We start from the raw sequence: 14,415 nt of genomic DNA on the forward strand, positions 1-14,415 counted from the left end.
GTAAAATTTTAAGTAGTCCTATTCACCCTCCTCTAGGACAGCCATTCATTCATTAGCTCCATTAAGGTTTCGCAGACATAACCGGTGGGCCTACTACGCACAATTTCACCTCTACGATGCATTGGTAGCTGGGGAGAGAATTTCATAATCGGAGAAGGAAAATTCATCGCATTCACGGTTTAAGTCTAAGGGAAAGGGAAAAATAAAGCATTGGAACTATGGAAGACATGGGCATATGAAGAAGGATTGCTGGAGTCCCAAAGTCTAAAAGAGAGATAAAGCAGATGAAACCCCTATGGAGGCCAACATAGTGGAATCGAGTGAGGATATATACACTAGTGATATTCTAATTGCATCTAAATTTAGTTATCTCACCGATGAGTGAATTTTGGATACGGGGGCGTCATACCACATGACCTCGCATCGAGATTGGTTCACCACATACAATGAGTGTAATGGTGGCTAGGTGTTTATTGGCAATGATATTGCTTGTAAGGTCATTGGAATCTAATTGATGTGCATCAAGATGCCTGATGGGATGGAACACATTCCGACAGATGTGAGATAGGTTCCTGATCTACAAAAGAATATGATCTCTTTGGGAGCTCTCGAGGTAATCGGGTATAATTCACCGAATTTGATTGTGTTGTAAAGGTTTCAAAGGAGGCACTCGTGGTGATGAAGGCACAACGAAATGATAACCTTTATAGGTTGATCAAGAATACCGTATCGGGTGGAGCTACAACGTTTATAGCGGAGTTCACATCGATAAGTTTGTAGTATGTATGTTTACATCACATGAGCAAGTGTGGTATGAAGGTACTTTTTGATCATTCATTTATTCCTGCATTTAAAAGTGTTTATTTTGATATATGCGAGTATTGTATATATGGTAAATAGTTATGGTTATCTTTTAAATCGGGTAAACATATTTGTAAGAGTTTTTTCGATTATGTGCATTCCGATATATGGGGGTCATCACCCATCATTTTTAGAGGGGGTCATCGTTCTTGTATCATTCATAGATGACTACTTTAGAAAGGTTTGGGTGTAGTTCATGAAGTACAAGTCAGACATTTTTACTACCTTCAAAGTGTGGAAGGCGATGGTGGAAAAACAGTCAATGCGGAAGTTAAAAGTTTTGAGGACAAATAATGAAGGTGAATTCACTTTTAATGAATTTAACCAGTTTTGTAAAGATGAGGTGATCATACGGCATAGCACAATCAGGTGTACACTAGAGCATAATGGTGTAACAGAATGGATGAATCAGACTCTCTTGGAGAGAGCCTGAAGCATATTGAGCAATGTGGGTTAGGCAATGAGATATGAACTAAGGCCGTCAACATGGTTTGTTACTTAGTGAATCAGTATCTGTTCACGCCAATTGGTTGTAAAATTTCAGAAAAAGTGTGGAGTGATCATGAAGCTAATTACTCATAGTTGAAAGTTTTTGTTTGTAATGTTTACTCTCATATACCGTTCATTGAGAAAGATAAGTTAGACCAAGGGAGAAGAAATGTATCTTTGTTGGCTATAGATCGGGTCACACGAAATATCATAATTAGCCGTGATGTCGGGTTTGATGAAGATTCTCTGTTCTGTAAGGAAGAACATGAGGAATAATTAAAAAAATCAACAATGATGGATGTTGAAATTGACAAGGGTGAAATATAGGTTGAAGCTAAGTCGCAGTAACAGGTGCAGAAGTGGGTGGAGCAGCCACCTCTCAGGAGATATTCACATAGAGATCGCAGATTACTACCGAGATATAGAGATGACTCGAATATTGCATTCACCATCATTATAGATGAGAGGGATCCATACACCTTACAGTAATTACTGGATGATCCAGATGCTGAGAAGTGGATGACGACGATGTAGGACGAGATGGACTCTCTGTATAAGAATGAGATGTGAAAGTTGGTGGAGCTTCCCGTTAGGTGTAAAACAAACGGGTTCAATTGGATTTATAAGAAGAAACATGATATGTACAAGGAAGATTGGTTGTGAATGGGTATGCATAGAAGGAGGGTGTCGACTTCAGCGAAATTTTCATGCCTGAGGTCAAGCAAGTATCAATCAGGTTTGTGTTGACACTGGTTGCCCAATATAATATTAAATTAGAATATATGGATATTAAGATTGCTTTCCTACATGGAAAATTGAAAGAACATATCTACATGAAATAACTAGAGAGGTTTGAAGAAAATGGGTTAGAGAATAAGGTTTGCAAGTTAAGGAGGTCGTTGTATGACCTGAAACAGTCACTTAGGCAGTGGTATAAGAAGTTTAATACTTTCATGGTGAGTCGATGGTTTACCGGATGTGAATATGATCACCGTGTTTACTTTAAGACACTAAGTGATAAATAATTTATTATATTAGTATTATACGTTGATGATATACTTATCTCTAATCAAAGCATGTTTGATATCAATATATTGAAGACTTAGCTATCAGGGACATTCGAAATGAATGACATTTGGGCTACAAAGAAGATTCTTGGCATTAACATACACAGAGATAGGGAGAGAAGTAGATTATAGTTATCTCGGGAGAAGTATCTTGAGAAGGTATTGTGAAGTTTGGGATGGATAAGGCTAAGCCAGTTAACACAGTACATGTTGCTCGCTTTAGGATTTTTTTTTAGAGCAATGTCTTATTACAGATGAAGAAAAGCAAGTTATATCTTGTGCGCTCTATTTGAACGTGGTTAGCAGTTCGATGTATGTCATAGTCTCTACAAGATCAGATATTTCACATGTAGTCGGTGTTGTGAGCAGATACATGTCAAACCCCCGCAAGTAATATTGAGAGGTGGTGAAATGGCTACTTCATTATCTTCGAGGTACAACGGACTACGTGTTGACATTTTAGAAATCAAAGGGAAAGTTGGTAGGATATATTGATTAAAATTACATAGGGAATGTGGACAACGAATGTCAACTTTCGGTTACTCGTTTATATGAGTGGGTAGAGTGCTCAGTTGGATATTAAAGCTTTAGTATGTGGTTGCTCTTTCTACAATAGAAGCTGAATATATGATGGTGACAAAAGTATTCTAAGGAAGGTGTTTGGTTGTGAGGAATGATGAACGAACTTGTGCTTTAGGAGGAGGCTGTGTCGATTAATTGTGACGATGAAAACATGATCAATTTGGTGAAGAATTCAGTTTACCATACTCGTACTAAACATATTGATGTTCACCATTATTTTATTAGACGGGTGCTCGAGGAAGGCGGTGTCATTTTCGAGAAGATCCATATGAGTGTGAATTTGGTGACATGCTGGTGAATGTGGTTCTCATAGAGAAGTTCTAATTTTGTTTGACTTCTCTGGGCCTAGCGAAAGGATGATGAAGAAAGAGTGTGCATGAAAAGCAATGGCAATGAAGAAGCTATAATTGAGGCAAATTAGTGATGGAATATGGTTCATGAATGAATATTGAAGCCATGGTAGAAATTGTTGTCAGATGTCTTCAATCTGACTGGAACAGAGTCTGTCGATCCCATCGGCAAGCCACTTGAAAATTCTGAATTTTAGCTTTTACTCGTTGGACAGTTTTTGGAGCATTCTTTGATCCCATTGAAGGTGACTTTGATTTCATTGACAGGACTCAATAGTTGTTAATCTTATCGACTGTGTCTACGGTTCTGCGTAAGTGCACGATTTGTTTTTTATTTTTGGTGCGACACACACACACACACACACACACACACACACACACACACACACACTATATATATATATATATATATATATATATATATATATATATATATATATATATATATATATCTGTGTGTGTGTAAAAGAGATTATGGTGTATTCCAATCGAGGGCTAAACGTTTTTGGGGTTTAGAGAGTTACGAGCATTGTAAGTGATTTCATCTCTTGTATTTTTGCTTTCATAGTGATTCGTTGTCACTTTGTGTCATTATTTTTTTACGCAACTGTTTTTCCATGTAAAAATTGTGTGTTTGTGATTATTTTGTTTACATTTACTTAATCTTATGTGATCCGAATTCGGAGTTTACTTCCACAGATTCCTAACACTATTAAGCCTAATGACATGGTAAATGGTACTCGAAATTTTCCCATGGCTTAAAAAAAGAAAAGAAAAACCATGAAGGGGTCCAACTTGGATTTAAGTAGTTTGAGATTGAAGGGTGTGTGTTGTATGCTTGGTTACGCAGAGAGTAAAGGGGCGCACTCACGTTGTGTTATGTTTGGCATAGTTTAGTTTAGTTATTTTTATTGAAAGTCAACTAGAGAAGTTTCTTTTTGAGTGTAAGTAAGCTAAATAAATGAGAGGGCTACACCACTATCGGATTATAGTCTTTGAATGAGTATTCTGGACAAGATTTTAGACAGGGATTGTTTATGGGGAATGCGGGCACCACTATAAAAGCCATGGATTTTTGCCTCGATCACATACAAAAAAGACCCATGTACTTCCCAAGTTATGGATTTTTCAACCCAAGCCCAACCAAACCTCAACGTAACAGGACCCGTCCAGCCGCACTGCCCAAGGCCTCGATTCAAACCAAACCCAACTTAGGTTGCGTTATGGATTTTTCAACCCCAGCCCAACCTAACCTCAACCTAACAGGACCCGTCGAGTCGCACTGCCCAAGGCCTCAATTCAAACCAAACCCAACTTAGGTTGGGTAATGGATTTTTCAACCCAAGCCCAACCTAACCTCAACCTAACAGGACCCGTCCAGCCGCACTGCCCAAGGCCTCAATTCAAACCAAACCCAACTTAGGTTGGGTTATGGATTTTTCAACCCAAGCCCAACCTAACCTCAACCTAACAGGACCCAAGTTGCACCCTAATGCCAATTACACGTGCCTTCCCTCCTTTTTCAAAGATCCATTTCAGATTCCCCTGTATAAAAAAACAAAATTATTTTTATCAATTGACCATTTTACCCCGATCTCATAGGCAAGTAGGTGCATATGTATAGGCTCCCTCAGTGTATGTATGTCAGCCAATTTGTTCCTGTAATCACTTGATGAAAATGGGACACCCAAAAAATCTGGTAGATCCAACCATGAAGTGTGGAACTAGGTGAATTTGAAAGCTTTTAGGTTGTCCACTGTTTTCTATGATGTGGACCATAAACCTCCAAATTCACATATTGGCCCACCTGATTGTTGGATTAGCTCGAGGTTTTGGGCGTCCAATTTTTACGGTGGAATGACGCTGCTGGACGGTGGGGCTCCGAGACAAAACAAAGTACTTGAACGAGGGTATTTTTGTCTTTTGCCACATATTTCTTTCGAGTAAGGATCCTCTGTTATCAGGTCAACAGAGAATTCCTGTTACCCTAATGGTTTGGAGTCCGAAACTGTTTTTTATTATTTTTATTTTTTTAGTGAGTGGTGACGTGGACCAATGAGAATTAGGGTATCAGGAATTCTCTGTTGACCGGATAACAGAGGATCCGTACTCATTTCTTTAACAAAGGGAAGATACATCCAATAATCCAAAACAAAGAGAAAGAAATTATAATTTTCATAAAACTGAGAGGAGGTAGCTGCAATTACCCCAGTATTCTTATTTTAATATTTCTTTTATGATGTTTATTTTATACCTTTTATTGCTTTATCATCTGTAGGAAATGATGATCTGGACCATCTGTTAGGTTCACGCCACTTTTCATGGGCCATCATGGAATTCTCATGTTGATCGAAGGATATGATTAGCCTGTCCTTTTCTAAGCGTCAGTTTACTGGGCCAATGGTGATGGTTATAGCCATCTGGTCAAAATGGTTCCTTGGGTACGTGTTAGCCAAAGTGGACAGTATGCAATGGTATCTTCGTATTGATCAGTGGACCTTCCTTGATCTTAGCTGTCTTTATATGGCATTGCTCAGATGCAAAAGTTCCTCCTGATCGGTTGAGAATTTTTCATTGTAGACTATTAAAACTGGTGAAAACTTAATGAACGGTCCAGATCCAGTGAATTGTCCTTCCTCTTGTCTGAAAAACCACACTATAGAAACCATATTCTTATAATCATGCTTCATTGAAAATTTCAACTTTTGAATATTGGATTTGAATATAAGCCATTGAATATTCATCTTCATACACAATCACCCTCGGTGTGGGTTAACCACAGATGAACCTGAGCTTGAGGCCGTAAGCCTAAATTTTGGTGTGTCATGTAATGGTTGGAGTGGATTCCATATAATCATCGTGGTGGGCCCTAAAAAAAAAATATCAAGGGTGGATGCCTCTCTCCCAACTATTTCCTTTGATGTGGCCAATGATCATCATGGTGGGCCCTAATGGTTGGAGTGGATTCCATATAATCATCATAGTAGGCCCTAAAAAAATCGAGGGTGGACGCCTCTCTCCCAACTATTTCCTTTGATGTGGCCAATGAAGGTTCCCGATAGATCCTCAACATCTAGGTTGAGTTCTTCAAGAAAAAGATCCGACTGGAAAAGACTCTGGCCAGGGAAGAATTGAGTTGCTGGATTAGTGTGTTGGAAAGCCAACAGTGATTATGATCATGAATCTAGATGACCACCTATGTTTGGAATATGATATAAATGCCATGTTTAATAAGTGATAAACTTTAATTGATCATTATCTTGTGGATTACTGAGAAGGGTTCCTCTGTGAATCCATAGGCAAGTTGAGTAGACACAGTAACCAGTAGCCCTTGAGAATTGTGGTTTATCATTCTTAAGTATCTAGAATGCCTATGAGTAGATACAATGGCCAATAGCCATCGGAGAATTGAATTGTGGTCTATAGTTCTTAAGTATCTAGAATGTCTATGATGACTTTAGCATGGTTGGGTTACTTGTGATCATGTTTTGTAGTCATAACATGTAATGGGGTTGAGATTGAATCGGGATGGACAGTCTCTACCATCAGGTGCATTGTGCCTTTGTCCTACCTTACATGGGAGTGTGAGTATTTATTGTATTTTTGTAGGTTCTTGTATTTGGTTTTGGAAGGCAATTATGTTTAAAATGAATTAACTTAATCTTACATTAGTTTGTATTAGCTTTGGCTAATCCTTAAACCCAAGGATGGTCTAGGACTTCATGGTCTTGAGGTTTATGTTTTAGCTCACTAATGCAGGACATGGAAAATTAAATAAGATATGCAAGATTTCAGGCTTAGATCCTACCAATTCAGAAACAATCACACAAATTCCACGTCCTACATGAAAATCTAAACATTCAAATAAAAAGGAGAATCTATGCGGGTCCAAGCCGACACAGGCTAGGACTGGACCAATAAAAATTATATACCAAACGATGTCAAAGGGAAATAAAATCAACTACTCATACATAAAAATCAGTCCCTAATTTAAGGGATTCCCTAATTTCAATTCAAAGAACCCTAAGGTGATAAAAAAGGGACAAATTAATTAGGGATCATGTAATATAGGGTTAGAATTCATGAAAAATGACAATGAGAGGATAAAAGAGGATAAAAACCTGAGCCAAAAGATGATCTCGCGTGTGGACAACAATAATGGCCCAGACGGACGTGTGTGTGATCTTGGTCGCACGTGTGTGGGGCCCACTATTCAAAAAAAGGTCACCTTGGCCCTGATCGGCTAGGATGGACTCCAAAACCTCCAAATCTCAGCTCGATCCGATGTACGGTTTGTGCGTGGTGCTCCGCCAAAGTTTCAGCTCGCCTGCGGGCCGAAATCTGGAAACCTGCTGTAATGAAGAAATCTGATGCAACAAAAGGACAAATTCGAAGTACGAATGGTGGGGAAAGATGAAAAAAAAGATGATGGAAGATGGGGGTGAATTGGGATCGATGTGGCTTCGCACCACGGTAGTTAGCCCTTCGAAAAGGGAGGGCTTCGCACCCATTTTTGAATTCTTCCACAACTCACGAAGAGAGTAGAAAAATAAAACAGAAATTTTTTATTAACTTCAATTTATGAAAAGAACTACAAGGGGTGCCTATTTATAGGGAGAACCCTATATCCAAAAACTCGCACCATGTACGACACCTATTACTTGGCGATGAAGTAAACTAAAATAAAAATCAAACAAGGAAATCTAAAATGTTCACGATGTTCTAAATAATAATAATAAGCAAAACCTAAAATATAAAATCAATCCGACGAGTGGGCCACGATCATGAGATCCCATGGTGGGCTTTTCTTGACTATCGGGCCACTTTTCTGAACCAAAACTTGACTTCTAGATAGGAGGCCCTCCTTGAACGTCGACATCGAGACAGATCGATGGTGGAATCCTCTTTTTTCTACGTACGTACGTGCTTAGGGGAGGGCGGCGTGAGTGCGCCTGTGCGCGTGATGTCCCCAACAATTCTCCCCGGTTGCAAAGATTTCGCCATTGGCAAAATAAAACTCCTGAACCGCTTCAGGATGTCAGGATCAAGTCTCTGAAGCTCCTCCTCAGTGAGCCACGTGCTGTCTGAAGCTGGGCGTGACTTCCATTTAACCACATACTTCTGAAACCCGCCGTTCGACGTTGAAACTATCTGATGGTCCAGGATATCCTCTATTTCCTTTTTGGATGTGTGGAGGTTAGGTATGGGAGATAAAGGCTTGAAAAATGAGTCGGGAAGGATAAGTATGAGAGGTAGAGGCTGGGAAGATGGGTCGGGACGGGTAGGTATGGGAGGTAGAGGCTGGGAACATGGGTCGAGACGGGTAGGTATGGGACGTAGAGGCTGAAAAAATGGGTTGGAAAGGGTAGATATGGGAGATAGAGGCTGAAAAAATGGGTCGAGACGGGTAGGTATAAGACGTAGAGGCTAGAAAAATGGGTCGGGACGGGTAAGTATGGGACGTAGAGGCTGGAAAAATGGGTCGGGAAGGGTAGGTATGTGAAGAAAGGTTAGGAAAAGTAAATATGAGAGGTAGAGGTTGGGAAGGAGCCATGATTCAAGGAATAAATATGGAAAATCAGGATGGGTGAACGAAGGGCCGGACAAAGTATCAGTGGTCTCCTGAAAAGTAATTAAATCCTCCACATCGAATGTGAAACTAATTTCCATGGAAGGTGGAAGATCTACCTCATACACATTGAGACAGTTTCATTTTATAATTTTGACGGGTCCAGCGCTACACGCGTGTAACTTACGAACGACCCTCGAAGGATACCGCTCGGGCCTGATGCAAACCATCACAGAGTCCCCAATATTGAATCCTTTAAAATATTTATACTGGTCTGTAGAAAATGTGCAATGTTCATTATTAGTCATGATCTTCTGCCAGATTTCTTGATGCCATGAATGAATGTGATGCGCAAAAGACTCTGCAGACTCTGACGGCCCATGGGACAGTGATATAGGGACAAGATTAATAAGTTTCCTAGGTATATAATCAGTAACGACTTCACGAGGACTTAGACCTATGGATTTATCGACAAAATTATTCAACGTAAACTCGGTTGTAGGTATTATGGTGTCCCATGTTCTGGTGTGCTCTATATCCCTCCTAGGGAACTAATCCGGTAGATCATCAGGACAAACATCACGAAACTCATCCACTACCGGAATGACCTCAATGGGTAACTCTACACTAACATCTGGTGTACTCTCTCCAGTCACAAGGCGGCACATGTTATACCCCTCAAAATAGTGGTCTTGATGTCCCTCATGGGGTGGGTACACGGGTGCACGCCCATAACTGATTCCTTAGCCAACTTCATTCATTGGTTTATCCTTCAGGCCACCTGCCTGAGATTGGACATCTACCCCAATGGCGGGATTTGTCCTTGTGATGGTCTTTAGTCGGGCAATGCGTTCATCAAGCTGCTCAAAGCATTGGTCCATTTCTAAGCGCTTAATCATAAACTCCAACTTCTGGGACAACTTGTTTAGTGACTCTTGCAATTGTTCCTTTTTTTAAAAAAGAAATCGACTTAGTTTCTAAAAAATGAAAACGGAAAGTTTCTAAAGAAACAAATTAGGAAAGCTTAAAAAAAAAAAACAAATTAGAAAAGTTTCTAAAAAAAACAACCTACTTTCTAAAGAAAAAGAAAAAAGGAAAGTTGCTAAAAATAGAAAGTAAGTTAGTTTCTAAAAAAGAAAAAGGAAAGTAAATTAGTTTCTAAAAAAGAAAAAGGGAAGGAAATTAGTTTCTAAAAGCAGATTAAGAAAGTTTCTAAAATTTTAGTTTATAAAAAAAACAGAAAAGGAAAGTTTTTAAACCTAGAAATAGAAAACTAAGTTAATGTCTAAAATAATTCAAATAAGGGGAATATAGAAAATTTCAGCAGCTTATTTCAGGGTTTATGGACCTCTAAACAGCCATATATAATGAGAATTGATGCGTAATAGACATAAACAACCAAAACCTAAACATGTAATGAATTCCCCTACAAGAACCCTAGGCTATGATACCAAATTTGATGCAGAACATGGAAAATTAAATATGATATGCAAGATTTCAGGCTTAGATCCTACCAATTCAGAAACAATCACACAAATTCCACGTCCCACATGAAAATCCAGGCATTCAATTAAAAAGGGGAATCTATACGGGTCTAAGCCGACATAGGCGAGGACTGGACCAATAAAAATTATAAACCAAATGATGTCAAAGGGAAATAAAATCAACTACTCATGCATAAAAATCATTCCCTAATCTAAGGGATTCCCTAATTTCAATTCAAGGAACCCTAAGGTGATAAAAATGGACAAATCAATTAGGGATCATGTAATCTAGGGTTATGATTCATGAAAAACGGCTATGAGAGGATAAAAGAGGATAAAAACCTGAGCCAAAATATGATCCCACGTGTGAACAACAACAATGGCCCAGACGGACGTGTGTGTGATCTCGGCCGCACGTGTGTGGGGCCCATTATTCAGAAAAAGGCCACCTTGGCCCTGGTCGGCCGGGGATGGACTCCAAAACCTCCAAATCTCAGCTCGATCCGATGTACGGTTTGTGCGTAGTGCTCCGCCGAAGTTTCAGCTCGCCTGCAGGCCAAAATCTGGAAACCTGCTGTAATGAAGAAATCTGATGCAACAAAAGGAAAAATTCGAAGTACGGATGGTGGGAGAAGATGAAAAAAAAGATGATGAAAAATGGGGGTGAATTGGGATCGATGTGGCTTCGCACCACGGTAGTTAGCCCTTCGAAAAGGGAGGGCTTCGCACCCACTTTTGAATTCTTCCACAACTCAAGAAGAGAATAGAAAAATAAAGCAGAAATTTTTTATTAACTTTAATCCATGAAAAGAACTACAAGAGGTGCCTATTATAGGGAGAACCCTATATCTAAAAACTCGCACCATGTGCAACACCTATTACTTGGCGATGAAGTAAACTAAATAAAAACTAAACAAGGAAATCTAAAACGTTCACGATATTCTAAATAATAACAATAAGCAAAACCTAAAATATAAAACCAATCCGACGAGTGTGCCACGATCATGAGATCCCATGGTGAGTTTTTCTTGACTATCGAGCCACTTTTTTGAACCAAAACTTGACTTCTAGCTAAGAGGCCCTCCCTGGACGTCGTCATCAAGCCAAATCGATGGTGGGGTCCTCCTTCTACGTACATACGTGCGTAGGGAGGGCGGCGTGATTGCGCATGTGCGCGTGATGTCCCCATCACTCACTCTACAAAGTTACATTACATTGGTGATTGATATGTGGGTGTGTTGGGCGCATGCATTGTAGCTGAAGCTCACATATTCTAATAAGGGAATTGCTTGCTTTCCATAATGTGAATTTTGGATTGATCTTGGTGTTTGAAGGGTTCATTAACTTATTTTTTTAGTTGGGCATGATAATTAAATGGTTTTAAATGTTTCCTTGAATATTTTTTACTGGTAATCTTTTAGCTTGTATGGGATTCATGAGCCAGTTGGGCATGAAAATTAAATGGTTTTAAATGTTTCCTTGAATATTTTTTACTGGTAATCTTTTAGCTTGTATGGGATTCATGAGCCAAGGTTGGTGACCAATGAGCCCGAGGAATTTGGCCAATTGTGCATTCCTTTGAAATCTTAACTCCATATAAATAGATTGTATCTCAAATAATTAGAGAGCTTCTATGCATCCCAACACATATGACCTATTACTCTCTAACCTGCCGTAACTTAACTCATTTCATCGACTAACCCAACCCATTTTTACTCTCTGACTTGACCTAAACAACTCAAAATTCAGCAAGTCATTTAGATCATAAGTCATTTTGCTTAAGCTACTTTTATCTCAATTAACTTAGCTTTGTTTTTACTTATTCAGCAGATAACTATGTTTGGTAAACAACATATGTATTAATTTTTTTTTTTTTTTAAATGTTTCCAATATCACATAAATACTTTTTAAATTCCTTCCATTAATCTTCCTCTTTTTACCTTCCATTTTTCTAAATCTCTTCTATTAAAACTTCTTGAGGGAGCCAGCTTGGACGTGAGCCATTTATCATTAGGGATCCACTTTTGATGTGTATTGTTCATTGTGTGAGGCCCACCTTTATATTGGTCATTTACGATCTAGGGCTCAGCTTCAATATTCATTGCCTATCATGTGGAGCCCACCTTTCATGTAGACCGTATATTATGTGTGCCCCACTTCCAAGTGGGCCATTCATCATGCATGGCCTGTCTTGGATGTGAGTCATTCATCATGCATGGCCTGTCTTGGATGTGAGTCATTCATCATTAGGGGCCAACCTTTGACGTGGCCTGTTCATTGTGGGGCTTATCATGTGAAGTGACAAGAAAGAGAGGAGAGCGGAGAATTAGAAGGTTAAAAAAAAACTCTTTTATTATTGCTGTATGCAAGTGTAAGCCATTATCTTTTAGTCATGGGGGGACTAAGTAGCATTTTATTGCACTAGGTAAGATATAAATTTCATCCCATGTTCACAATTGATGGAAAAAGATTGAAATAATCCACCCATTTGACCTTCTAATCCCAACAAGAGTTACAACAGGGATTACTTGAAATCCACTAAGTTGATGTATCTATTTTATCCATGCCTCCATATGCACTCAATGTTAATGTATCTATTTTATCCATGCACCAAATGTTTATGTATCTATTTTATCCACATCGTCCACCAAACCAGCTTCAGATGAGATTAGGAAGCATTTGATCTCAAACCAAACATATAATTAGGCAAGATAATTTTCTAATAATAGTGTTAATTCAATATAATACAATGCAGCTTTTAGACATATAATCACTGTTTAATAGGAATGCATCTAACAGGGTTTACCAAACTAACTTCTAAAGAAAATACTAGTCATACAAGTATTATCCAAATAGATGACCAACTTTGTTTCAGTCAGTCGAGATCATGAAAGTGGTATCCAAACAGGCCTCACACAACCCACCAATTAGTGGGTCTATATCATTAGCGCGAATCCAACCATTTAGTGAGACATGCTCAATTGACCTAACTCAGTCCGGATCATGACAGTGGTATCCAAACAGGCCTCACACTACCCACCAATTAGTGGGCCAATCTCATTAGCGTGAATTCAACCATTTAGTGAGACCAGGCTCAAATGACATAACTCAACCCAAACAATTTAGTGGCTCAGGTTCTTGAAATGGACCCAAATTCCACAATTTCCAATCATGAGAAGATAACCTTTCATATTTCTTTGCATTTGATTTAAAGTTGGGATCAGAATGGAAAATATTAGAGTGCCACATTGTCGTAACCAGGCTTAGGGCAGACACCCATCTCGCAACGCGAGTTCAAACCCACTCATCACATCCCGTTTGCTGCCTGAAGGATCATGTTTTTCTATGCTCCATCACATTTTCTTTTGTAAGCACTCACCTAGCCCCTCTCTCTCTCAACTCTCCGATGTGGGATAAAATTCTCACTTCTTGCATCGATATTTTAATTCCTTTTAGGAGGAGAATCTGGGGTGCTATCCATAGGTAGAATATGTGGTTGGATGGTCGCACGCTCTCATAGAAGAAGAGCCCTGGCTACTCAGTCTGTGGACTCTGTGCAAGTAGGGCCCACGTTTGTTGATCCAGACCATTCATCTTATGAGGTCTAATAAGGTTGTGGCATGACCCAAAAGAAATCTTCTCGATTTGAAGACTTAGCCGTCCAATGTGTTTTTTTTTTCAAGATCATTGCTGTACCTTTTCTTTTGGCCGTCTATTTTTAGACCACTGATCCAAGGGTTAGTAACCTCTCTGAGCTTGAAAATTTTTCACAGAATTCCTCATCCAGAGTAGAATCAATTTGATCAGTGGTCTGGATCTCTGAAATGTGGGGTCCATTTGTCCCAACCGAAGATCTGATTTCTTTGATAAGAAAATCAAGATTCCAAGGATAATATCCTCGATTCCTATTTTATCTAGCGCCCCGCGCACACACCCATAGTCATGGGACTCGAACCTTAAGACGATCTCACCACATATGGGAATCGAACGTAGGACCTCGTGTTGAAACTACG

At 39.2% G+C, this 14,415-nt stretch overlaps 1 non-coding gene across 1 annotated transcript; it reads right to left on the bottom strand.

Annotated features, from left to right (window-relative positions):
- Positions 1–13,618: 13,618 nt before the first annotated feature.
- Positions 13,619–13,718, bottom strand: LOC131244943 (small nucleolar RNA Z279/snoR105/snoR108). The gene has a single exon (XR_009170711.1). It is a non-coding gene; the product is annotated as a small nucleolar RNA Z279/snoR105/snoR108 (small nucleolar RNA).
- Positions 13,719–14,415: the final 697 nt, after the last annotated feature.

The sequence above is a fragment of the Magnolia sinica genome, chromosome 4 (assembly GCF_029962835.1).
Source record: "Magnolia sinica isolate HGM2019 chromosome 4, MsV1, whole genome shotgun sequence".
NCBI classification, from domain to species: domain Eukaryota; kingdom Viridiplantae; phylum Streptophyta; class Magnoliopsida; order Magnoliales; family Magnoliaceae; genus Magnolia; species Magnolia sinica.